Genomic DNA, 24,966 nt, shown 5'->3' on the forward strand with positions numbered 1-24,966 from the left:
AAGAAGTGGAAAATTTGTCTGAGATGTTTGCAGGGAAATTTCCAAATGTATTTAAAGAAAAGTTAGGATGTTTAAAAGGTTACAAACATTGCATAAAATTAAAAAAGAATGCAATTCCCATAATAGCAAAGGTAAGAAGGATTCCTTTAGCGGAACAAGGTAAAGTACAAAAAGAGATTGAAAAATTGATTGAGAACAACATTATAGAACCTGTAGAAGCAACAGAATGGTTGGCTCCAATTGTTATAGCTAAGAAGCCAACTGAGGAGATTCGCTTATGTATTGATTTAAGAGCCTTGAACAAAGAAGTAGTTGTAGACAGATTTCCGTTGCCCAACATTGATGAGATTGTGGGAACATTAGAAGGGGCAAAGTACTTTACCACCTTAGATCTAGCTTCTGCCTACCACCAAGTGGAACTAGATACCGCTTGCCAAGATTTGACTGCTTTTATAACCCCAATGGGAACTTTTAAATTTAAAAGGATGCCTTTTGGTTTAATATCAGCAGCTTCAGTATTTCAATGTATAATGACACATATTCTTAAAGGACTTCAGGGGGTGAAATGCTATCAAGATGATTTATTTATTTATGGTGCTAGCATGATAGAGCATAATGAACGGGTGTGTGAAGTGTTGAAAAGGTTGTCTGAAGCTGGTTTATCTCTTAAAAAGGAGAAGTGCAAGTTTGGTTTAGAGGAAGTGAACTATCTTGGGCACTGTATTAAGAGTGAAGGTGTATTTCCAAAGTTGGATTTAGTTACATCCATTGATAACATGGCTGAACCTGTTAGTAGAGATGAGTTACTATCATTTCTTGGCATGGTAGAGTTCTATGGGAAGTTTATTCTACATTTTGCTGATAAAACAAAGAATATGAGAATACTTACTGCAAAAAAATGTAATATTTGAGTGGTCTGATGACTGTAAAAAAAAATTTGATGAGATTAAGAGGAGTTGAAGAAAGGTCCCTGTCTTCAAGCATTTGTTCCTGGTTTGCCAACATATGTATTACCAATGCTAGTGACAAAGGTCTGGGAGCAGTATTAGTGCAAAATAAGCATGGCTATGATTCTCTTATTGCTTGTGCCTCAAGGTGTCTTCGTGGACCGAAACTTAATTACTCAGTTATTGAGAAAGAGTCATTAGCTATCTTTTGGGCTCTGAAAAAGTTTAGGAATTTGATTTGGGGTACTAAATTTGTTGTTAAGTCAGACCACAAACCTTTGGAAGAAGTTTTTTGTAAGAAAGGTTTGGATTCTATTTCCTCTAGGATTAGAAGATGGATCATATCTTTGCAGGAGTTTGATTTTGAGGTACAATACTTACCTGGTGTTTCAAATAAAGCTGCAGATTGCTTTTCAAGACTCGTAAAAGGTGATGACATTTGTAATGATGAGGTATTTGTGGATGAAGAGGATTTTCTCAATGTTTGTGAAGTCACTGAAGGTGTTGTTGGGAAAGATGAGTGGAAAGATGAATTGCTAAAAGATGAGGAGTTAGTTAAAGTAATGTCCTTTCTGAGGGATAATAAACGTTTAGAAAAGCCATGGTCTCTAGTCGCTCAGGAATTGTCCATAACTGATGACCTGTTGACACGAGGTTTGAGACTTGTGCCTCCCACTACTTTAAGGAAAAGGTTATTGATACATGCGCACTCTGGCCATTTAGGTATAGTGAAAACCAAGGAAATGTTGCGCACACAGTTTTGGTGGCCTGGAATGGATTTAGAAATAGAACGTATGGTTAGAGATTGTGTGGAATGTTGCGCTAGTGACAAAATTCTGAAGACCAGACAGATTCCCATGGTTTGCAGAGTTTTACCCAACCATCCCTGGGATGAGTTAGCTATTGATATCTTGGGTCCTCTTACAGGTGTCTCAGACACTCCTTACTTGATAGTTTTAATTGACTTATATTCACGTTGGATTGAAGTGAGTGCTGTCAGTGAGATAACCTCTGATTCTGTTATCAAATTCTTGTCTGAGATTTTCATGAGAGAGAGTTTTCCCAACAGTATTTTATCTGATAATGGTCCTCAATTTTGTTCTGCAGTGTTTGATGCTTATCTTACTAAATGTGGCATTGTGCACAAACGGTCTTCATTATACCACCCGGAAACCAATGGTGCAGTGGAGAGGGTCAACAAAACATTAAAAGAATGTATTCAGCTTCCTAGAGCCAATGGTTTAAATTGGAAAGAAGCACTTAGAGAAAGAATTGAGGCTTACCGGTGTTCCCCTCACTCTACCACTGGTAAATCTCCTTTTGAATTATTCAAAGGTAGAGTACCTAACACAATGTGGTGTCCTGGTTGGATGAATCTGAACAAGGGGTTCGTTGACAATCATGTTGGTGCTTGGAGGGAGAGGGAATTAGAAAAGCAAGTTTGTAGAAAAGTATATTTTGATAAAAAAAATGTGTCCAATTTCAGGAAGTTAAAGTAGGTGATCTTGTCAAAATAAAAGCACCTGTTGGAAGAAGATCTTGGTCTAAATATACCAATGTCAGACCTGTTATTAAAGTATTTGGTACTTCCACTGAATTGCAGAGAGTGCTGTTCCCTTCGTGTCCTCTCTTTTCTGTCTGCCAAGCAACGCCTCGCGGCCCCCGCTCTGCGGGAGCCGCTCGCAGGCTAAGGACTTTGCTTAAAACCTGTCCCTGGGCTTTCTCAAGTGCATAGGAGCACCAACGCGACCTCAGCGAGCCTACATCTGGACCCCAAGGCTTGAGGCGGGACTGCGAGGACCAGCGTGCAGCGCGGCGCTGATCGGCCGCAGCTGGTCCTCTTCCCGCCCCTCCACCCGTCAAAACCATCGCGGTGTGTGAGCAGCCTGGGTACTTCCACTGAATTGCAGAGAGTGCTGTTCCCTTCGTGTCCTCTCTTTTCTGTCTGCCAAGCAACGCCTCGCGGCCCCCGCTCCGCGGGGGCCTCTCGCAGGCTAAGGACTTTGCTTAAAACCTGTCCCTGGGCTTTCTCAAGTGCATAGGAGCACCAACGCGACCTCAGCGAGCCTACATCTGGACCCCAAGGCTTGAGGCGGGACTGCGAGGACCAGCGTGCAGCGCGGCGCTGATCGGCCGCAGCTGGTCCTCTTCCCGCCCCTCCACCCGTCAAAACCATTGCGGTGTGTGAGCAGCCTGGGTACTTCCACTGAATTGCAGAGAGTGCTGTTCCCTTCGTGTCCTCTCTTTTCTGTCTGCCAAGCAACGCCTCGCGGCCCCCGCTCCGCGGGCGCCGCTCGCAGGCTAAGGACTTTGCTTAAAACCTGTCCCTGGGCTTTCTCAAGTGCATAGGAGCACCAACGCGACCTCAGCGAGCCTACATCTGGACCCCAAGGCTTGAGGCGGGACTGCGAGGACCAGCGTGCAGCGCGGCGCTGATCGGCCGCAGCTGGTCCTCTTCCCGCCCCTCCACCCGTCAAAACCATTGCGGTGTGTAAGCAGCCTGGGTACTTCCACTGAATTGCAGAGAGTGCTGTTCCCTTCGTGTCCTCTCTTTTCTGTCTGCCAAGCAACGCCTCATGGCCCCCGCTCCGCGGGGGCCGCTCGCAGGCTAAGGACTTTGCTTAAAACTTGTCCCTGGGCTTTCTCAAGTGCATAGGAGCACCAACTCGATCTCAGCGAGCCTACATCTGGACCCCAAGGCTTGAGGCGGGACTGCGAGGACCAGCGTGCAGCGCGGCGCTGATCGGCCGCAGCTGGTCCTCTTCCCGCCCCTCCACCCGTCAAAACCATCGCGGTGTGTGAGCAGCCTGGGTACTTCCACTGAATTGCAGAGAGTGCTGTTCCCTTCGTGTCCTCTCTTTTCTGTCTGCCAAGCAACGCCTCGCGGCCCCGCTCCGCGGGTGCCGCTCGCAGGCTAAGGACTTTGCTTAAAACCTGTCCCTGGGCTTTCTCAAGTGCATAGGAGCACCAACGCGACCTCAGCGAGCCTACATCTGGACCCCAAGGCTTGAGGCGGGACTGCGAGGACCAGCGTGCAGCGCGGCGCTGATCGGCCGCAGCTGGTCCTCTTCCCGCCCCTCCACCCGTCAAAACCATCGCGGTGTGTGAGCAGCCTGGGTACTTCCACTGAATTGCAGAGAGTGCTGTTCCCTTCGTGTCCTCTCTTTTCTGTCTGCCAAGCAACGCCTCGCGGCCCCGCTCCGCGGGTGCCGCTCGCAGGCTAAGGACTTTGCTTAAAACCTGTCCCTGGGCTTTCTCAAGTGCATAGGAGCACCAACGCGACCTCAGCGAGCCTACATCTGGACCACAAGGCTTGAGGCGGGACTGCGAGGACCAGCGTGCAGCGCGGCGCTGATCGGCCGCAGCTGGTCCTCTTCCCGCCCCTCCACCTGACCTTCCTAGATAATCTGTGGCAGTAACGCGCACGGAAGACCGGGCAAAGAGCGGGCCGTTTAAGGCCGTTCAAGGACGGCAGAGGACGGCCCTGGCCCTGAACCCCTGTATCTTCGCCCTCAATCCGTCGACAAGGTAGGCGGCACGTGATTTTCATCTCTTCTTTTAACACCTAGTGGCCGCCACCTAGTCCTATCACTTACCGCTCCTGTGAGGCCCCTTCTTGCATCTGGCCCAGTACCACAAATGTCAACCATGCGGAATAGAACCAGAAGCTGTACTAAAAAAGCCATGGCGGTAGCACAAGTGACTGGACCTATAGATCTTTTCATTTCACGGGTGAATGAGACCATCGATAAAAGTATTATATTGCTGGAAAAAAGAGTCTCCTTGGACCTAACGAACGCAAAGCGCTCCTCCTTGGGTTCTCTTGCAAACGCAAATTCACCCTCCCAGCAAGCTTTGAATAATTGTTCCTTACCCCTACCCTTGACCACCGCTGGCGCATTCACAGTACCGAACGCTGTTGATTTGTCAGTCACCCAATCTGACTCGGATCCGTCCTATGTCGATCTTGAGGCTACCCCAGATCTAGAAGCCTGTCAGACATCTGACAAGACGGACCCAAGCCTAGATGGGCAAATGGATAAAGGAACACCTCTTGTACCTATCGACTCCGGGGGAAGGGTTACTATTCCTACAAAGGTTGCGTCCAAGACTAAGTCTAAGGAAAAACCCAAACCCAAAGCCAAAGCCAGGAATCACAACTTGATATCGCCTACTCCGCACCTGGCGCCAGGCATACCCTGTTGGGTTGAAAACATGGTAACAGATCTCAAACTGGACCTTGAGGCCACAATAGCAGCGCAAATTAAGCCTTTAATTTCCAAACTTGACAGACTCACGTCGCTAATAAACTCGAAATGGCCTAATAAGATGAATGGGCCTGGGTCTATTCAGTCACAAGGGGTTAAAGAAACACTTCCCAAGCTTTCATCTTGCGTCAAGCTCCCTAAAGATGCATCTAACAAGGCAAAAATACCATCAGCTACCAAGGATTCAGCCGTATTACATCTGTCCCAAACAGGGAATAATTCTGCTCAACCCCCACCCCTAGCTACTCGGAAGACGGTGGGTCCCACTTCGGCTTTGCAACAATCTGCTGGTGGAAATAAAACTACCATCTCGCAAGCAAAAGATCTCACAGGAAAGCCAACTAACCTTGCAGCTCCTCACTCTACAAACAAGCCAGAAGGCTCTAAGCCAAAGCAGGCGCGCTTTAAGTCAATTAGCCTGCCACCGGAAGTCTCTCCTTTTGTGGTTGTGTTGACAGCCGTTCCCCCACTGAAGGAGGGAGTAAAAGAAACCTTTGTAGAGCTAAGAAACAAATGTGCCCAGTGGCTTCAACTACACAAACCTTTACCTGGCAATATGAGTGGTGAAATTCTCACTGTGCGTAGAGGGGACTGGGTGGGCAGGAGTAAGAAAACAATAGCAGGGGATGTAATTACAGTTAACTTTAGGGATATAGGGGCAGCCAGCTACATATGCAATACACCCAACAGTGGTCCTGCTACCCAAATCAATCCACTCCCTTTGTCTTACTTCCTTCCCATGCCGCAAAGATTAAATCCGCATCGGCCTACTTTTCCAACCAACAGAGGGTCTGTGTATCCCCCGCAACATACCACTAAACACTGGCAGCAACCACCACATTTCACATCTTTATTCCCACACCATGCTAATCTTCAGTGGCAACAACCCTTCCAACACCCACCACCCCTATATCAGTCCGCTCAGCAGTGGCAGCAACCTCTCCAGCCCCCACAAACGGCTAACCATCAGTGGCAACAGCCATGGCAGGATTTGCCCCCTTCTTTCGACCCCTTGTATTCGCAATTCGCTCATCCAAATAGATACTGTGTGCTAGATGAGGTAGACTGACTCAACTTCATGATAGCTCCAGATTCAAGTCTCACTATCATCAATAATGATATGGAGGATTTTCCGCCAGTTACATCCCTCCCCATATGTCCCGAATCCCCAACAGTGGCACTCCCAATACCACTTCCCCACATATTAACTAGGGACAGTGTAGACCCACCAAATTCTAAAATCATTACCATCCCCGACGGTGATCCAACACATGGCGAGATAAAAATTCTTAGTTGGAACCTTGCGGGGATCTCTAGGAAATTAGGCCTCCCGGAGTGGAACGTCCTGATTGACGCCCACAAGATCTGTGTATTCCAAGAGACCTGGATCACTGAGCCACTGCATCGTGTTGGGTTTGTCACATTCTTTACACCAGCTGTAAAACCTAAGGCAGGGAAGGGGCGGCCATCAGGGGGGCTTATTATCTGGGTGAGCATTTCGCTCAACTGTCGGATAACCATAAAGAAGGCAGGAAACCCAGATATTCTTGGTATCTCTCTATCGGGCGAACGTGGGGGACTACTTATAGATCTCTACGATGTCTACGTTAGAGGTTCCAAAAATGGGTGCATCTCACCAACAGTATCGGAGCTGGAGGCCCAATTAGGGGACCATAGCGACTTGGCCACATCATAATAGCAGGAGATTTTAACTGCACATATGAGCCACTCCCCCTAGAAGGAATACCTGATTTAGGAGAAGAGGACAGTAGGTGGGGTATTCCCATCCTCTCTATTCCACCCATTAAGCGCTGGACTCGCAGTGCAATACAGCTTAATGCACTTACACTAGAATTTGGATTAAGAGCAGCCAATGGCCGCACACGTTCTGATCAGATGGGTGCTCCAACGTTCAACAGAGTTGGTCACTCCACAAGGATAGACTATATTCTGTTGGACCGGGGGCTCTGGAGTTCGGGCATCGATATGGTTGTTACTCCTACCATAGAGAGTGATCACAACTCACTTTCCCTAACTTTAATGAATTCCTGGTCCACCGGAACGCCGCTAGCACCACCGAGCTGCCCACAGGAGATTACTGTCTCCTCTTGTGGGAGACGCCTTAAGTGGAATAAAATCTTGTGTAACACTAACAAACTGTCCACTATTGAAGAGGTGATTAAAGGCACACAAGATGAAATCAGCTCCATAGACTTACTTTTGGCAGCAGATAAGGTAACAACTATCTACGAAGTAGCCATAAAAACTATAGGGGACCTTTTTTGGGTAAAAGGGACCATAGGGAAAACCAAACCTTTAACCAAACCCAAAGGTAGACATAACTGGTACTCTGCATCGTGCAGGAAGGCCAAGCATGTCTAATTGAGGCAGTTAAAGGGAAGTCCCCCCTATCAATTCAAATAGCTAGAAGGGAACATAAAAAGGCCTTGTGGTTAGCCAAAAGGGAGTGGGAAGATGCCTACTGGTTAACCCTTAAAGAAGCCAGCCTAAAAAAGGATTCTAAATGTTTTTGGGACACTATAAGGGCACGTAACAGACCAGACAGTGACCTGCTAACCTGCAACATTCCAAGCCAGGTGTGGGAGGATCACTTCTCCAAACTCTACTCCTGCCATAACGGCTCCGACGGGAGAGGGCCTGCTATACCCCTGCCTATTACAAACTATGCATTCTGCCCCACTGACTTTGATTTTACGCTAAAGGAAGTGGAATACGCAATAAGCTCCATCATTCCACAAAAAGCGGCCGGACCTGATGGGATTCCCGGGGACCTGCTAAAATCCGATAGCGCCAAATGGGGTAAATTGATTCACTCCCTCCTTGTTGCCATCTGTAGGGGTGCCCCCATTCCCTCATCGTGGAAAGGGGCGGAGGTGGTCCCCATCCATAAGAAAGGCTCGAGGGATGACCCATCTAATTATAGGCCGATCAGCTTGCTAGACACCAGCCAAAAAGTTGTCGGCAAAGTCCTGTTAGTTAGAATCTTAAATTGGGCAGAAGAAAACAAAATCCTTTCCGACTTCCAGGCAGGTTTCAGAGTGGGTACTGGAACGATTGAGCAAGCATTCAGACTCATGATGGTATATTGGAAGGTTGTGGTTATAGGCAAGGGCAGTCTTTATCTTGCGTTTATCGATTTAAAGACTGCCTTTGACCTTGTACCTAGGGACCTATTATGGAAAGTACTGGCTGACATGGGGCTGCCACATTATTTACTATCCCTATTAGTCAAACTACACCAGGACAGCTTTGCCCAAGTCAGGTGGGACCCTGGAGGGGAGAAAACGGGCAGTATTCCGGTCGAGAGAGGAGTCCGCCAGGGATGCGTTCTGGCTCCCACCCTTTTCTCTCTCTACATCAATGGGGTGGTTGAGCATCTCCTTAAGCATCCATCTGACGAGCCATCCCTGGCTGGCGAACGCATACCGACCCTCCTCTTCGCGGATGATACGCTTTTAATCTCCAAAACCCCAATGGGACTCCAGAGACTTTTGGACAATTTCCAATCCTTTTGTACCAAACGAGGTCTGGTAATAAATACAAACAAAACGAAGTACCTTGTCCTCAATCCACCGAAACAACATGTGCGTTCCCCCACCCTGAACGCTGAGCTCTTGGAAAGGGTAAAGGTCTTCGATTACCTGGGGATACGCCTTTCGGACAAATGGACTGGACGCCACACCTAGATAAAATGCTGTTGAGCCACAAAAGGATTACAGGTGCCCTTTTGAGAGAGCAACGCTCCAGTACAACAAGGCCTATAGGAACAGTCCTTGAGATTTACACAGCTAAAGGTGTTAGCTCTGCCCTTTATGGGGCGGAACTTTGGGGTTCCTCGTCCACTGATGCTCTGCAGAGATCTGAGAACAAATTCTGCAGAGAAATAATGTCCCTTCCACAAGGCACCCCGACACTTCCTCTATTTATGGACCTTGGCTGCACCCAGATTGGCGAAATCGCGACATTTCGCCCTCTATTACTATGGGCCCGCATTTGGCGGGTAGAAGAACTAAGCGGATATGCCAGAGGCCTCAAGGAAATCATGTCATCACCAAGCTGGCATAAAATCAAATGGCTAAAAGACATGAAAAGCTTATTAACTAAGCTGGGTCAACTTGAATCATGGCTAAATAGAACTTCACCCCCAAAGCAAACTCTCAAAAAGCTCTATTGGGACTGGATTTGTTCTCAAAGAAACTCTAGCACCACCCTCGGCAGGCTAACAGAGGACTTTCTGAGGTTCAAAGACTGACCCAGGCGGGAATTGAACCTGGATGCAATTGGAAAACCCTTTGATAGGGCCCTGTATTTCAGATTTAGAATGGGAACCCTACCACTTAACACCTTCACTAAAAGATGGAAATCCTGTATGGAAACGTCTGAACTATGCCCATCGTGTCTTGACAAACCGGAAACACTAGCACATTTCATGTTTGTGTGCGGCGAATACGCCACTCCAAGGAGGGTCTGGCTCAAAAACCTATGCCGCCAGCTGGGGACTAGGAGTCATGATGTGGCAAACAGGATACTTATCTCGGACAGTAGCGTACCCTATGCTTGTGCCCTAGCCAAATTTCTATCCTGGGCCTGGGCTATCCGAGCCAAAAAGCTAAAACAATCTGTTTAATTCTTTTTTAGAAAAATTTCTTAAACTAAAAATGCTGTCAAAATTGTTTAACCTCTAAAACTTAACCAACTAGTTGGCTAGTTTAACTGAAAAAGCACTTTTTGAAACTATTGTCTTTCCTAAATGTTTGGAACAGAGATATAAAATCTTTTTAAATTTATTACTGTTGTTCTTAACTGTAACTTTTTATACACTGAGCTGCTTTTATGATAATGACTTTTATCGAAATAAAGCTTTTTGACTTTGACTTTGACTTTGACTTATTCAAAGGTAGAGTACCTAACACAATGTGGTGTCCTGGTTGGATGAATCTGAACAAGGGGTTCGTTGACAATCATGTTGGTGCTTGGAGGGAGAGGGAATTAGAAAAGCAAGTTTGTAGAAAAGTATATTTTGATAAAAAAAAATGTGTCCAATTTCAGGAAGTTAAAGTAGGTGATCTTGTCAAAATAAAAGCACCTGTTGGAATAAGATCTTGGTCTAAATATACCAATGTCAGACCTGTTATTAAAGTATTTGGTAATGCCATTAAGACACAAGATGGAAGGATTTGGAATAAAAGTCGAGTAGTTGTGATTAAATCAAGGAATGTTTCTAAAGGTGACATTGATCCTGTTTGTGAATCTTCCTCCACTATCAAACTTCCTATATCCAGTTCTAGCAATCCCACTGCTCATCGCATGAGAAGTCAAAGGCTACGCAGAGCACCGTCTTATATGAAATATTATGTTTAATTCTCATTTGTTTCCACCATTAGGAATATTAAGTTGTTCTTTCTCCTCTTTTCTTTTTTCTTATTTCCTTTATTGTATTTATTGTTATTGTAAAGGAGGGAGATGTGTAATGTCTTACTTTACACACAAGCTCTTGCTTCCTCATAGAGTTTAGATCTCTTCCTTGTGACCATTCTTAGAATGGAGAATCTAATGTGAATTCTTACAGTTGTACTCTGGCTGTTCGTGGATGAGGCGAATAAATTGCTCCTGAGAGATTACTTCGATTTCTATTCTTTATTTTCATGAAATATACTACATTTTACACCTGCCACGTTGTACTTTGAAAGGCTGGTACCCCCATGTGCACCCTCCACCGCCTGGAGTCCATGGGGGCCCGCAACGGGCCCCCAAAGCAGACTCTGCATGCCTTTCCGTGGCGGCACGTGCTATTTGTAAGCGTAGACAGCACAAACATATCCATCACAATGCAATTATGCAGGTGTTCTATGCTCGGATTGATGCTACCAGTTGGCAAATTGAAAACAAAATATAATTGTTTTTAAACATGGCACATGTAAATTGGGGCCACATGTATAAATATTGGAAACATTGATTACCTAATTGCGATTTTCTGCTAACCACAATTAGGTAATCGCTATTCCTAATGTATGAAACTCAGTGAGTTTCATTTGGCAAATCCTAGTGGGTTGCGAATCGACCTACCTCAAAAATATTATTAATGAGGTAGGTCACAATTTGCGACCCATTAGGAATCACTAAAATAATAGAGATGGTGGCCCGCTGGGGTCAGCAGACCTCCATGTCCGGTATTGCTTTTAAATAAAACAACATTTTTTTTTAAAATGCAGGCCGTTTTCCTTAAAAGGAAAACAAGATGCGTTTAAAATAAATCAAGTTTTCTTTTAATTTTTTAAGAGAAGGCAGTGGTCCATGGGACCACTACCTGCTCTGAAAAAATGTTTGTACTACCATGCAAAAACTAACATTCATTGCGAAGGGTTACCACCTTGAAATAGTTTGTAAAATGCAAATATTTAGCAACCACATTTCAGTCGAGAACATTCTTACATACTGCTGTGATTTGGTATTAGGAAGGGACGCTCTAAACATGCCCCTTCCTAACACCGAATCGCAAACCATATTTGCTAATTAGTAATAGGATACCAAATCGCAAATAGCGTTTGGTACATCAGAAAAAAAATTCTGGTCGCAAATTGCCCGATTCTATGAATCAGGCCATTTGCGAGCATAAAAAAGCTCCTTACATCTTGACCTTGGTCTGTTCAGCAGGCCATAACTGTACCAAATGTCAAAACAAAGTTGCCCACAGCAATGACATGAGGAAACACTGCAGAGAACATGCGATTTCCTTATTTTGTACAAGCTTTAATGTTGAATATATATTCATCTAAGGCCAGCTGTACAAATGGTTTGAACATTCACAAACCCTCTGATTCGGTAAACGAAAGGGTTTGCAAACAATAAGATCCTTTTTATAAGGTACTATGGCCCACATGCATCAAGCTAATTTGCGACCGGAAACATTGCAAATCAGTAAAAAATGCTGTTTCCGATCGCAAAATAGCTATTTCTGATGCATCAAGCAAATTCGCACAAAATAGTGGTTTTCGCAATTTTAACACTTCTAAAAATACAGAATCAGTAATACCGATTCTGTATCGTATGAAGAGCAATTAAGAAATCGCAAAATGGGATGCATCACGTTTTCGCAAATACAGAACTAGCCAAAAATCGCTATTTGGATTCCTTAAACTAGAAAAAATAAAATCAGGTGGTAAAAATTACACATAAGCAAAAACAGGTGGAAATTATCAGCAAACTACTTAAACAGTCACAAAATGCATCACAATGACCCACAATGGCAGCGCTCTACGTCGTGGCGAGGAGGATGAGGCTGAGAGCAGCAGCACAGAGGAGAAGGAGGATCCAGGAGATAAAATTTAGAGTGCGCATCACATTGCAAGGGCAGTCGGAGCATGAGATCTATGATAAATATAGGCTGAATGCTGAAGCTATCTTAGATCTAATTGCTTGAGTTAGACCCTATACTACAGCGGTAGACCCACAGGACACATGCCACACACACCCATGTGCAGGTCCTGTGTTCCCTGCATCTACTAGCTTCAGGGACCATCCAGGGAGTAATGGCAGCAGCTGGAGGTGTCTTCCAAAGTGTCATATTGCGCTTTTTTAACAGTTTCCTAAATGCCCTGTTGCAGAGGATACAACACCACATCAAGTTCCCCAAGACAGGACAGGATTTGATGCAAACCAAACCAAATTAGATTTTTATCAGGTTGCACAGTTCCCACATGTTATTGGTTGTATCGATGGGACGCATGTACCCATATGTCCACCCTGCAGTGCATGAGTATATCTACCACAACCGGAAACCTTACCATTCACTCAACATACGGGTAACATGCAACTCCAACACACTGATCACTCACATATTGGTAAGTTACCCTAGCAGTGCACATGATGCCTCCATCTTCCGGCACAGTGGTATACACAGACGGTTACAACGGGGGAGTTTGGAGAAGGATATCTTCTGGGTACATCTATGCAATACTGTATTTTAAAACTTTTCGCCGTGGTGACACATAGCAGTGACTAATGTATGTTTATCTCTCACATCCTGTAGGTGATAGCGCATACCCTGTGAGGTCTTACATACTCACCCCATACCTGAATCCTGCCACACAAAGGGAGTGACGTTACAATTGTGAGCACATAGCGACACGCAATCTGATAGAAAGGACATTTGGGGTACTAAAATCAGGATTCCGTATCCTACACAAGACCGGTAGTGCATTACAGTACAGTCCGGAGAAATCCTGTGAGATTGTGACAATGTGTGCTATGTTGCACAACATAGCCACTACTAGAGGCATACCTTTGATGAACTCTGACAGCGAGCCAGAACAGGACATACAGCGGACACAACCACCCTATGCAGCAGGCATCCCAAATGCAGCAGAGGGCAGACAAAGAAGAGCAGAAATCACACAGCATTACTTCTAAGGTGAGTAAGCACATGACAACACAGTATTTGCTTAAAGGTTTAATGTGACAGTTGTGTGGTTGTATTAATGCACACATACCATGTATAGACAATTACTTTCCATTGCCTTGCGAATGCAACTACAGTGTGAATACGCAGTGCATATCTGGTTACCTCACCAGATTGTTTAAATGTCCAAATGTCTAACTCTTCCTGTGACGCCCTCCTGTGGCCCTTGAAGTAGGCCCAGCTACATCTGACATAGTGCCTTCTGTGCCTGCCTGACTCCTGCTACTGCGTCTCCTGCTAAGTGCCACAGGCTCCAGTAGGCTGCTACGGCTGGAGGCCTCCTCACTGTCTCCCCTGCCATGCATGAGGTTCCCACTGGCTGCAGCTGTCTGTAGCCCTTCCACAGCAGTGGTGACCTGGATAAGGCCCGGGGCCATATCCCCACAGCAGTGGGTCGTCTCAACCTGCATGCCGACTGCACGCCTGTAAAACTGAGCTGTTGTAGTACTCAGCCTGTTGATTGCCCAGGTGTATCCGTGCATGCGCCCCATAGATTGGTGTTGCCTCCTGGCATTAGCGACATGCTCAGCCTGGATGACCCTGCACATCTGTTCAATGGCTGTTGCTACACTGTCAAGTTTCCCACCGTGTGCCCTGAGCCCCTCAACAACTGCAGTTGTCTGATCCTTCATGCAGTCACGTATACCACCCATGTGTGTGATCATTGTTCCTACTTTCTCCTGCATAATGCGCATGTTCTTCTGGTGCAGACCCTGGACCCTCAGCATATTGGACTCCAGCACACTGCAGGCAGCTTCACAATCATCCCTAGCAGACCTCAGAAATGCCCTTGGCCTTCGCCTGCGGAACGGACTGCGAGGTTGCGGTGTTGTTCCCTCTGATGGTGGGGGTGGTGGTGTATGGGCAGTGACCTGTAGGTGCGCTCCTGTTTGGGTGTCCTCATCACTATCCAAATCGGGCAGTGGTCAGACTCTTCTCCTGCAATGAGTAGGAATAGGTAGGGGCGAGGATGCTGGCATCTCTTGTTCTTCATCTGCCTGTTCTGTATGTCCCTCAGAATCGTGGACGTCTCGCACGCCACTCTCCTGTGATGCATCTGTGAGGGAAACAGTGCAAGATCATTTTTTTTTAGAAAAATGACATGTATTTTTTTGCACGTTTGTGACATTGCACTTACAGGGGTCTAATAAAGTTAATTCTGTGATGTAGATAGTCTTCTGTTGTCAATGCCTTGCTATACTCTGATGCAGTAGAGCTGTGCTACTCCATCCATGCTTTGTCAATACATTTGTATGCATACAACTCCCACAATGCATTAGAGAGTTGCAAGTAAGAGGTGGACTGGACTCATGTCTGCTACACTATGCAGGGCCTGCATTTGTGGCAGTTAGGGTTAAATTTCTATGGAAATATATTTGGTTGTGCTCTTACCTTGGGAGTTCCCAGCATGTCCTGAGGTGTCAATCTGCTTGATCCCGAAAACAGTCTGCCCCCTCCTCAGGCTCTCCCTGTGCACAGGTGTGTGGAATCTGGGAATCACTTCCTGCTTGTGATGTCATCTCCATGGGACGATTGGCGCTTTTGCAATTACCCATTCTGTAATTGCGAATTCACAATTACAGATTCGGTAAATAAATAATCGGTAAATATTTTAGCGATTTTTAAGGAATTGCAAATATTTACCCGATTTTTGGGTGCATTCGGTTTACCGATTCTTTAATAGCGATTCCTTATTTCTCGCAATTTAAGAATCGCCAAATCTTATTGTGATGCATGTGGGCCTATGCCCAGATATTCCGAATTGTTCAATGGGTTTCAGAAACAATACCGAAACAGTATTATAATAGAATGTGTTTACAGAGCCCCTTCCAAAACTTGATACATGATAGTATGTATTAATGTTCTACGACCGAAATCTGGTTTCAAATCATTAATATTTTATCAATTACAAACAGATGGTAGTAAACCATTTGCAAATGGCTATGGGTCCCCAAGGGACACCTTGCCCTTTGCTAATTTTGAAAAAGCATATTTTTTACCAGTAGTCATTAGTCCACTCGACCATAATATACTCCTAAGAAAAGTTTGTGAAGCTTTACATTTTATTTTAACAAACACTGTTTTCCATTAAGGAAAACAAGCAGCATTTAAAATTATATATTTGCTTCATTTGAAAGCAATCTCAGATTTTGTGGTGTACTGACCCTAGCAGGCCACAATCCCTGTGATGGCAATTAATTACAGTGAGAAGGAATATGCAACCTACCTTATTATTATCCAGTCAGTAGGTTAGGTTTCAACCCACTACAATTCATATTTTTAAGTAAGATCTGATAGTACATAAGTCGGTTCTTAAAAATCATCACTGGTTGCAGAAATTCTGGTCGCAAATTGTGTCCTGTGTTTTACAGCGATATTTTAGCACATATGGCCCCAGGTTTTTGGGCTGACTTTTTTGGACGTATAATGATTACTTCCAGATCCTCCTGAATCTTTAGTGAATATGAACGTCAGGCAAGTTTAACTGCAGAAATGCATGCGTGTAGTTTGAGACTAGGAAGCCCATGAAGTTAATTATTTAATGATTAAGGTGAATATTAATATATGCATGTCATCACAGGTCAGTGAGCTGGGAACCTTCTTTTTAACTGTAACCACAATTCAAAGGAGAAGGGGACAAGGAGCTAATTGAAAGAGGTTCTGGACCAGTGTTCCTAAAGGTAATGATAATTACTAATAGTGGTACCAGTTCCTAAAAGGGAATGGAAAGGTTGCAGCCTTTTGGGGTTGCAAGATAGGGCGGGGAGTCTCCAAGAACAAGGTATGAGTGTGAGTGAATGAGAAGAGATACTCCTGTGTCTGTTGTGCCCTCACAATCCCCATTCAGATTTTAACCCAACCCTAAGTACCCTCTAATAAATATATTGGGGTACAAAAGGGTTTAGTGTGCTTTATGCATTTTATTCCATTCCATTACATAAAGTAAATGCACCACATTCCACCTTGCCTTGTTGTACTCTAGATGTATGGTAAATGGACAGAGTCCGGTGCAGCCATAAAAGTCCCCTTTCTCCATCCTATAAAAAACTCCAAGCCTCAGATGTTTTGCCTCATGTTTTTATATAGGAAGAAGTGTGGTTATGGCCTGCAGTAATTCCCCACCTAATTGTGTGCAGTATCTGCAGTCCCTTCTAATCTTCCTTATGGTCTATTTTTGAGTTGTTTAAAATAAGTAAACACTTTTTTATGTAACAAGAAGTTTAGTAGCACACTGATAGGCCTCTATATTATGATTCTGGGGTCTGCCCAGTCATCACTTACAGGATTTTAATACCCCATAGACTAAATAATATATACATCAAATGTTTCATTTGTCAGCTCTACATATGGTGCTGTAGGTCATATAAAGCTTATGTATCAAAGTGTATATTGGTATTAATTTATAGACTCGTGAAGATATATAATGTCTCACTGCTCAGGAATCCTTTCCAAACAATGAACATGCCTAATAATTTCTATCTATTCTTTGGAATGGATGTATGTCAGAATACCATCAGCAAAAATATCTCCTAGGAGAAACATCATGTCCTTTATATGACTTAAAAAAACATCATCCTATTTAGTGTAGATTTTCAATTATTAAATCCAATGGGGTGATATGTTTGTAAACAATATTTAGGACACAATATTTCTGTCAGGCAATATTTTGGTGACATTATTGTGGAACCATACCTCAAGGAATGTACACTGCTCGAATATGGTCAGGGCATTTCACTATTGAGAGACTAGAGGCATATGAAATTGGCTAGTCTAATGCATGTTGTGGCAAGCAAATGCCCTCGTGCCCAGGTGAGACAGGAAATGATAATACAGACAAGCACCATGATCAACAGGCAACATCTGCCCATTAGGAGGCCTCACCCTCAAGAAATACCTCTGTAGAGGAGGGATACAATTATTCATGCAAACAGGTGCCTAAGGTAGGGGGTTCCTGAGCAACGTATTTCCCAGTAGGTAACAAGCCTGTTCCTGTAAACTCATCTGGAGAATGGGTGAAACATCCTTCCTCTTAACTTTCACATCTGCTTTATCCTCCAGGCTTGTTTTAAGGTCAGGTGGTCAAACTTTCATCTCCGCAGGAACCTGAGTAATTGCACACATTTTATGTTCTAGATTTATTGGAAGCCATCTTGTGTCCGTTCATAGGGCATGCCATCTTGTGGAGAAGGAGACAGTATTCAGCTTGTTATCACAGGCATGTTGCACCCCAAATACCATTTCGTTGTATTAAAAGGTTTGGCAATTATGCTTTCTATGATTTTTTTGTTGTTTCTCCTCATAGTCCCATAAAATTAGAGAATATTCCATCATACATTTCAACATGTGCAGAGCTCAAACAGTTTGCATCTTCTTATCATGGTTGCCAGCAAGGCTGTCTACTCAAATACAAATGTACCCAGTGCTTTAAATAGGCTGGTACTCACAGGTACTGAGTACCAGCACTTCTTATTGGATGGGTGACGGTACAAGGCGTACCGTCACAACGCGTGCTGTTACAACGCGTCCCTTACAACGCAAGTCGTTACCACGACTTGCGTTGGGGGCGCGGATATCGAATAGTATAATTTACTATTCTAACACCAGTCCCCGTGGACACTAGGGAAGGTGTTGGAATAGTAAATTTACTATTTTTAATCTTCTAGCGCCCTCCAGCGCAAGTCGTGGTAACGACGTGCGTTGTTACAGACGCGTCGTAACAGCACCGCGTTGAAACATCCGCGTTGTAACGGATGTTTCCCCTTCTTATTATTTTACCAGCTGAGTACCGGCACTTCTCTTCTGCCAAGGAGAGTACCGGGACATTTGAAAGATAAGCTCATTGGCTGCTAGTGCTTGTGAGCACTAGGCTGTTAAAGTAGAACTTGTCTCTGACAGCCAAGGCGCTTCTGCAGCCCTGCGCTGAGCTGCCACTGAACTATTCAGCATGGGCTCATTTGCATAATGTCTGGGTGTTCACCATCATGCTGTGTTTGACAGAACAGGGTCCATTCAGGCCCTGTGCCGTCAATCACATTCACACTATTGTGTGCATTTGTGCAAGCACGGCAATCGAGGCAGCTCGCTTACAGCACCAATTAAGCAAACCATGGGAGATAAAGAGTTTAAAAGGGCTTAAGTCCCACCTGAGTCTTTTGAGTGAGTGCCTGCTTATGTCTATATATTTGCTTGTTTGTTTGCCCATTTTTTGTGTGAAAGTAACATTTCAGAAAGGAAATCGGGATAGTCTCAGGGGTTATTTGTAAGGAAATGTGTGAAACTGTGTGTGCATGTCTGCTTGTTTCTTTCTATGTGTGAATGCTCGATAATATATGGTACTGTGTCAAACAACAGCAGATAACAGTATGGCATTAAGCTGCTGCAAATATTACAAAACAAGGTTTTCATTTTTTGTAACGGTTTAACCTGTTTTGTTTATATAAACGCATTTCTCATGTGTTTTGGTATGTACGGCAACTAGTATAGACGTCATTAAGTATCATCATGCTTTGCACTGAGCCCTGCACCTACCCCGCCCATTCGCCACACCTGAAGCTCATTTTACTGAGTACCTCCTCTTATTTTTCCCATTTAAAGCACTGAATATACCTATAGTGTAATAAGAAACGTGTGAAGTTATAAAATACACATAACTAAAATTAATCATTATAGCTAGACATCAATGAACATGAAAGGTCCTCTCGAGTCCATCAGTTCAGTACTTTTGTCCTAGCGTCCTGTGTTCCTCTCTGAGGTGTTTTAAGACATGAGCAAAGTAGGCAATTGTCCAGGGTACCCAATTTCCAAGGCCCCCTGAAAAAGTAAGTGGGACAGTAAAAAGGTTGTCTTTCTCTGTCTTCCTGTGGAGTGGTGTGGCTCACTGGTTAGAAGCGGCAGACCCGGAAAAAGAGAACGGCCCGGGACCAGGGTTCAATTCCCGACGCGGCAGGGTCGTGGACCAGGGTCAGCGGACTCGATAATTCTGGCCTCGGTGCCTACTCTGACCAGGGATCACACTCGGCAACTCTGGACATTAGCTTGCCTCATCTCTACAATGGCCCCCCACATTCGCCGGGGATGCCTGGTTTCACCTTGGAGATACCCAGTAGGGACCATCTCACAGGGATAGCCAGGACGGGTTCTACAGCGCCACAACGCCTCAAGGCAGCAGTGCGCTTTACAAGACACATTACATTACATTACATTACATTCTCTATCTCAACCTCTCCATTCTATTACACTTCTCTCTGTCACTCTGTCTCCATACCTGACCATCTCTCACCTCACAACATTTTTCTATCTGCCTTTCTTTCTCTGTCACATTTTTCTCTCTGTCATTGCTCTCTCTCCTTATACTGATTAATCTTTTTTACTTCTCTTTCTCTTTCTATATACATCTGCTGGTGCTTAATTTGTAAAATAAGAAAGTAAAATTAAGTGTCAGGGCCCTTCTCAGGTGGCAACAGTAGCATGCACCACACATTGCCCCTGCCAGTGTTGCCAATGACAGCAGCAATGCAAGTACTAACCATTACACTCCTAAAAGTGTGACAATTGAGACTATTTAAGGCCAACCACAACTTTTACAATGGCATGGGCGGCAGGTATTAGTCATTTTACTGTATATTGAAATATAAAACAACTGTTGTTGCGCTCATGTCAAAGTTAGACAGACAGCGCAACCATGTGGCAAATTGTCACGTGTGCTGGTGTTGATAATTAAATATTGGTACCGAACACAGGAAACCACAGCCTCAAATTAAGCACTGCAACACTCTCTCTTCTTCCCCAATATACCTTTCTGCGTTCACTACTTTTCCCAATTCTACCTCATATTTCTCTACACTTCATCTCTATTTATACCCCTCTGTTTTGTGATATCTCATATTGTCATATCTCATCTCGGTCAACCTCAATAATCAATAAATCCCCACCCAGCCACTTCTCTATGTCCCCTTCTCTCTGACTACCTCTATGTCACTCCTCTTCACTACCCGCTACCTCTCTCTATGCCACACATGTTTTATGTGTCATATGTGTCGTATGACTTTACTTCACCTTATACCTCAACTCACTGTCTTTGCCTCTCTCTCCTTCTCGCTACATATCTGTACACTTAGCTACATATCTCTAACTCGATCCTCTCTCCCTCACCCCTGTCTACCTCACCTGATGATGATGATATAGAGGACACAGCAGACACTAAATAATGGGGTTTCTGGCATTAAAGCTCATAGAGGTGACTTAATAAAATTGCCAGATTTTCAAGCTCTTAGAAATTTAAGATAATTGACTTCTTTCAAAAATGAAAGGGTAAAACATTCCAGTGCTTAGGGGCAAGATAACAGGAAGACTTTTCCTCACACTTTCATTTCATTACACCTCACTCATGACCTCACCTGTCGCTCTACCACTCTTTAAGAATATCTACTCCTTAGTACCTACCCCTTTCTCCCGGCCTCATCTCTCTGACCTTCAACTCTCTCCCTTTCATCCCTGTTCTGTTTCCATTTCACCTCCCAGTACTTCTCCTCCATCTATGTCACTGCTCTCTCAACATCTTCACTCTTTAGATTGCCTCTCTATGTCTCTCTCTATCCCTCTATATCTCGTTCTTTACCTCTCATTTGTCTCTAAATCTCACCACTCTCTACCCCACTTGACTCTCCGCCTGTCTTCTTACCCCCTCTTCTTCATCTCATGTGGTAAGACATGGGAATAGAACTTCACCTGTTGGAATGGATAAAATCCATAGATCAGTGTTTGAGGTCAGTTGTGCAGGGGATATTTTATAGACTACAAAAATCCAGTAATAAACACTACAATATCAAGTGCAGCATGCATGTCTTATATTAATATTATGCACTAGTCCAGTAAACATCCTGGAGACACCCTTATCATAGCCAGAGGCGCAGCAAGGGGGGGGGGGGGGGAGCGCTCCGCCCTGGGAGGCATGAGTTTTGGAGGTGGCGGACTCCCCTGCTCTTACCTGCACCCATCACGGGGCGGCAAACACAGGAATTGCCAGCACTCCCCCTACATCTGCCACCAGTGGGCGGCACACGCAGAGCCACCACGGGCAGCAGAAGGTGTAAGTATGCCACTGATCATATCTCTTCTACAATGGGACGCTCCAGCAGGTTAGACATTGAATTCCCCATACATTATTGATGTTTTTACAACACAAGTGCAAAAAGAAATGGCCCATGTCAATATTTGCTTTATACTTTCTTTTCCTACTACATGGCTGGTGAATGCTGGACAGCTGGAGCTCTGAGGTTCTTTGTGTGTTCCCTTTTTTGAAAGATTAATGTACAATTTATTTGTTTGGCATAATGAGGGCTTGAATTAGTTGAAAATGGGTAATACATTTAAAGCTGTTCTGAACAGTGGGCCCAAAAATATGTCTTGCCCAGCATCCCAAAAATCTGTAAGATGACCCAGCCAACTCTTCTTTCTCCACCATATCCCCTCCTAAATATCCCTCCACCACAACCCTGACCACCATCTCCTCGCTCTGCATCAATAAAGCATAAATAGTGATATTTTGTTGCATGCATACTCATTTGTTTCATTCCTTTAGAGAGGCAAATGGGAATAAGAATATTAATGAGGTCTGGCCCAGGCATTGCTAATTCAAAAGGATGAACTTTTTACTGCATTTGATCTGTGTGGTATGAATAGTAAAAAGCACAAACATATTTCTTTGACATTTTCAGAAAAAAATTAATCTTACACATCTAGCGACATGACTTATCCCTTTGAACCACGAGCCACCATTAGTATTTTTCCATGTAATGTTTAAACTTGATGTACAAACAGGACGTTTTTTTTTAGTTTTATATAGCGCAAACTCGACCCGAAGGTATCAGTGGGCTTTACATGAGCACCGGTTGCTTTCCAGACAGACAAATTCATTTTGTTAGGCGCAGGGAGATTAACAGGTAGATTCATCATCGGCATGTTTTGCGAGTCTGTAATAGCGATTATTAAGGAATCGCTATTACAGACTCGCAAAACTGGATTCATGTAGAAATCGCAATATTTATTGCGATTCCTACAGCTTCCTTATTTGCGATTAGCTAATTGCTAATCGCAAATAAGGAATAACTCCCCATTCATAACTATGGGCCTAAAGGTCCATAGGAATGAATGGGCAGACATATCAATGTGCGAATCACTGTTAGCGATTCGCATTTTGATTCTGCGATTTCAAGGGTGCAGAGGTGTCCAAAGGACACCCTGTTGCACCCCTGAAATGATATGGGATGCTGGTGTTACGCACACACATGTCCCAAGGACATGTGTGTGTGTAACATACAACTTAGAAAAATGAACTTAAGTGCATTTTTCTAAGTTTTCGCTATTTACCACGAAGTTTGACTTCGCGGTAAATAGCAGCCCCGGATTGTGAAATCGCAATTTTAAAATGGTTCATGCATTGCATATAAGGAATCTCAAATTGCGATTCCTTATATGCTATCGCAATTTGAGAATTCGCATTTATTTACAAATTCTTATATTGCGAGAGCATGAACCATTGATGAATCCCAAATGCAATTTTTGTGGGCACAAACGGCCGATTTTTGCGATTCGCACAGTTTGCGCTCACAAAAATGCTTGATGAATCTACCTGTAAGTGATTTGCCCAGAATCAGAGGATGTTGAGCGTCCCTGCCGAAAATCGAACACGGTCCCCCAGCTTCGAGGTCAACCTTCTAGCCTTTAGGCCACATCCTCGCTCCAAGTTAGAAGTTAGATAGAATTGTAGCAATTCTCCTAAAAGCAACAACTGTACTTCAAGGCACTGCAAAACTGGTCAATAAGCTAGTGAGTTAAGCAGTTGCTACAGATATTGGGTTTTGATCTGCAGGTCACAGGTTTGATCACCCGCACAGCTATTAACGCCTTTCATCCTTCAACTGTTGATAAACTGAGTACCATTAAATTGGATATTAATGACATTTTTTGTTGGTAATATTTGAAAAATGCAAACCAGTAGAATAGAACTATCTAGAATAAAGGGGCATATTACCAAGCAATAGCGATAATTATCGCAATTGCTTGGTTAGGGACAAAAATTTACCGCTGAGCTGCGGCGATTTTTACCGCAAATAAACCTTGGTATTACCAAGGTTTATCGCAAATGCGATAAAAATCGCCGCAATGCATGAATATCGCTGAAAAGTCAGCGATATTCATGCATTACCGAGCTAATGCTCTTAGCCATGTTATCCACCTCCCATTGGATAACATGGCTAAGAACTGCTCAGGGCAGGTGTTAGCTTTTGGAGATATTCGCGCTTAGCGCGAATATCTCCAAAAGTTGGTAATAGGAGATAGCGATGTTAGCGACTGTTTTCAGTCGCTAACATCTTGGCACGCCCACTTTGCATGTCATTAGTGATAAATATCACTGACATGCAAAGTGGGGCCCAAGATGGTCGCTATCTCCTACAGCTGTCGCTAACTAGTGTTAGCAACAGCTAGGTAATAGGGAGATAATTTTATCTCCGCTTTCTTGGCTTTTAAAGCCAAAAAAGCTGAGATAAACCCCCTTGATAATATGCCCCAAAGTTATTTACGTTATCATGTTTCATTAGCTCATCTGGACTCAATAACTGTGTTTGACTAGTCATTACACATTAATAGCCAATCGTATAGCTCACAACAAACACTGGATTGATTGTTAGGTGCTTAAGTAGTATGTGCAGTAAATTGGCAGCATATAACATTTTTAGCCTTCGTTAATTCGGCTTCTGAGTGAAGAGCGTTATTGGAGCCTCTACTTTAAACAGTGTAAATTATGCTCTCAGATATTCGACAGTCTTTATAGCTGATATCTTTCCATTGTTTATCTCTCTTCAATTTTCAGTATGATGGAGAAAGGATAAACAGTGCACCTCTTAAAAGTTTACATTGGCTTCTTTCTGGTAAAAAGATTGTACATGGTTCTCAATATGAAAAGGTAAGGGCACAAAGGGAGGTAAGGATTTGTTTTTCTTAACATAACATTTATTTATGTTATATTATGTTAATTGTAGCTTATATAGCACGTAATCACCTGCAGGTCTCTTAGCGCTTGGAGATAATGTAAGAGAAATGTACATATATGTGAAGATAGGTATAGAAAATGTATAGAAACTTACCTTTGGGTACTGTGTCCTTTGATATGGTTGTACAGATACTCTGACCTGTTGATGCTCAGGACTTGAAATCCCAAACCTACTGCATTTCATGTGATGGTGTGTTGTTCATGTAGGTGCAGGCAATG

Source organism: Lissotriton vulgaris, chromosome 8, assembly GCF_964263255.1.
Source record: "Lissotriton vulgaris chromosome 8, aLisVul1.2, whole genome shotgun sequence".
Taxonomy (NCBI): Eukaryota; Metazoa; Chordata; class Amphibia; order Caudata; family Salamandridae; genus Lissotriton; species Lissotriton vulgaris.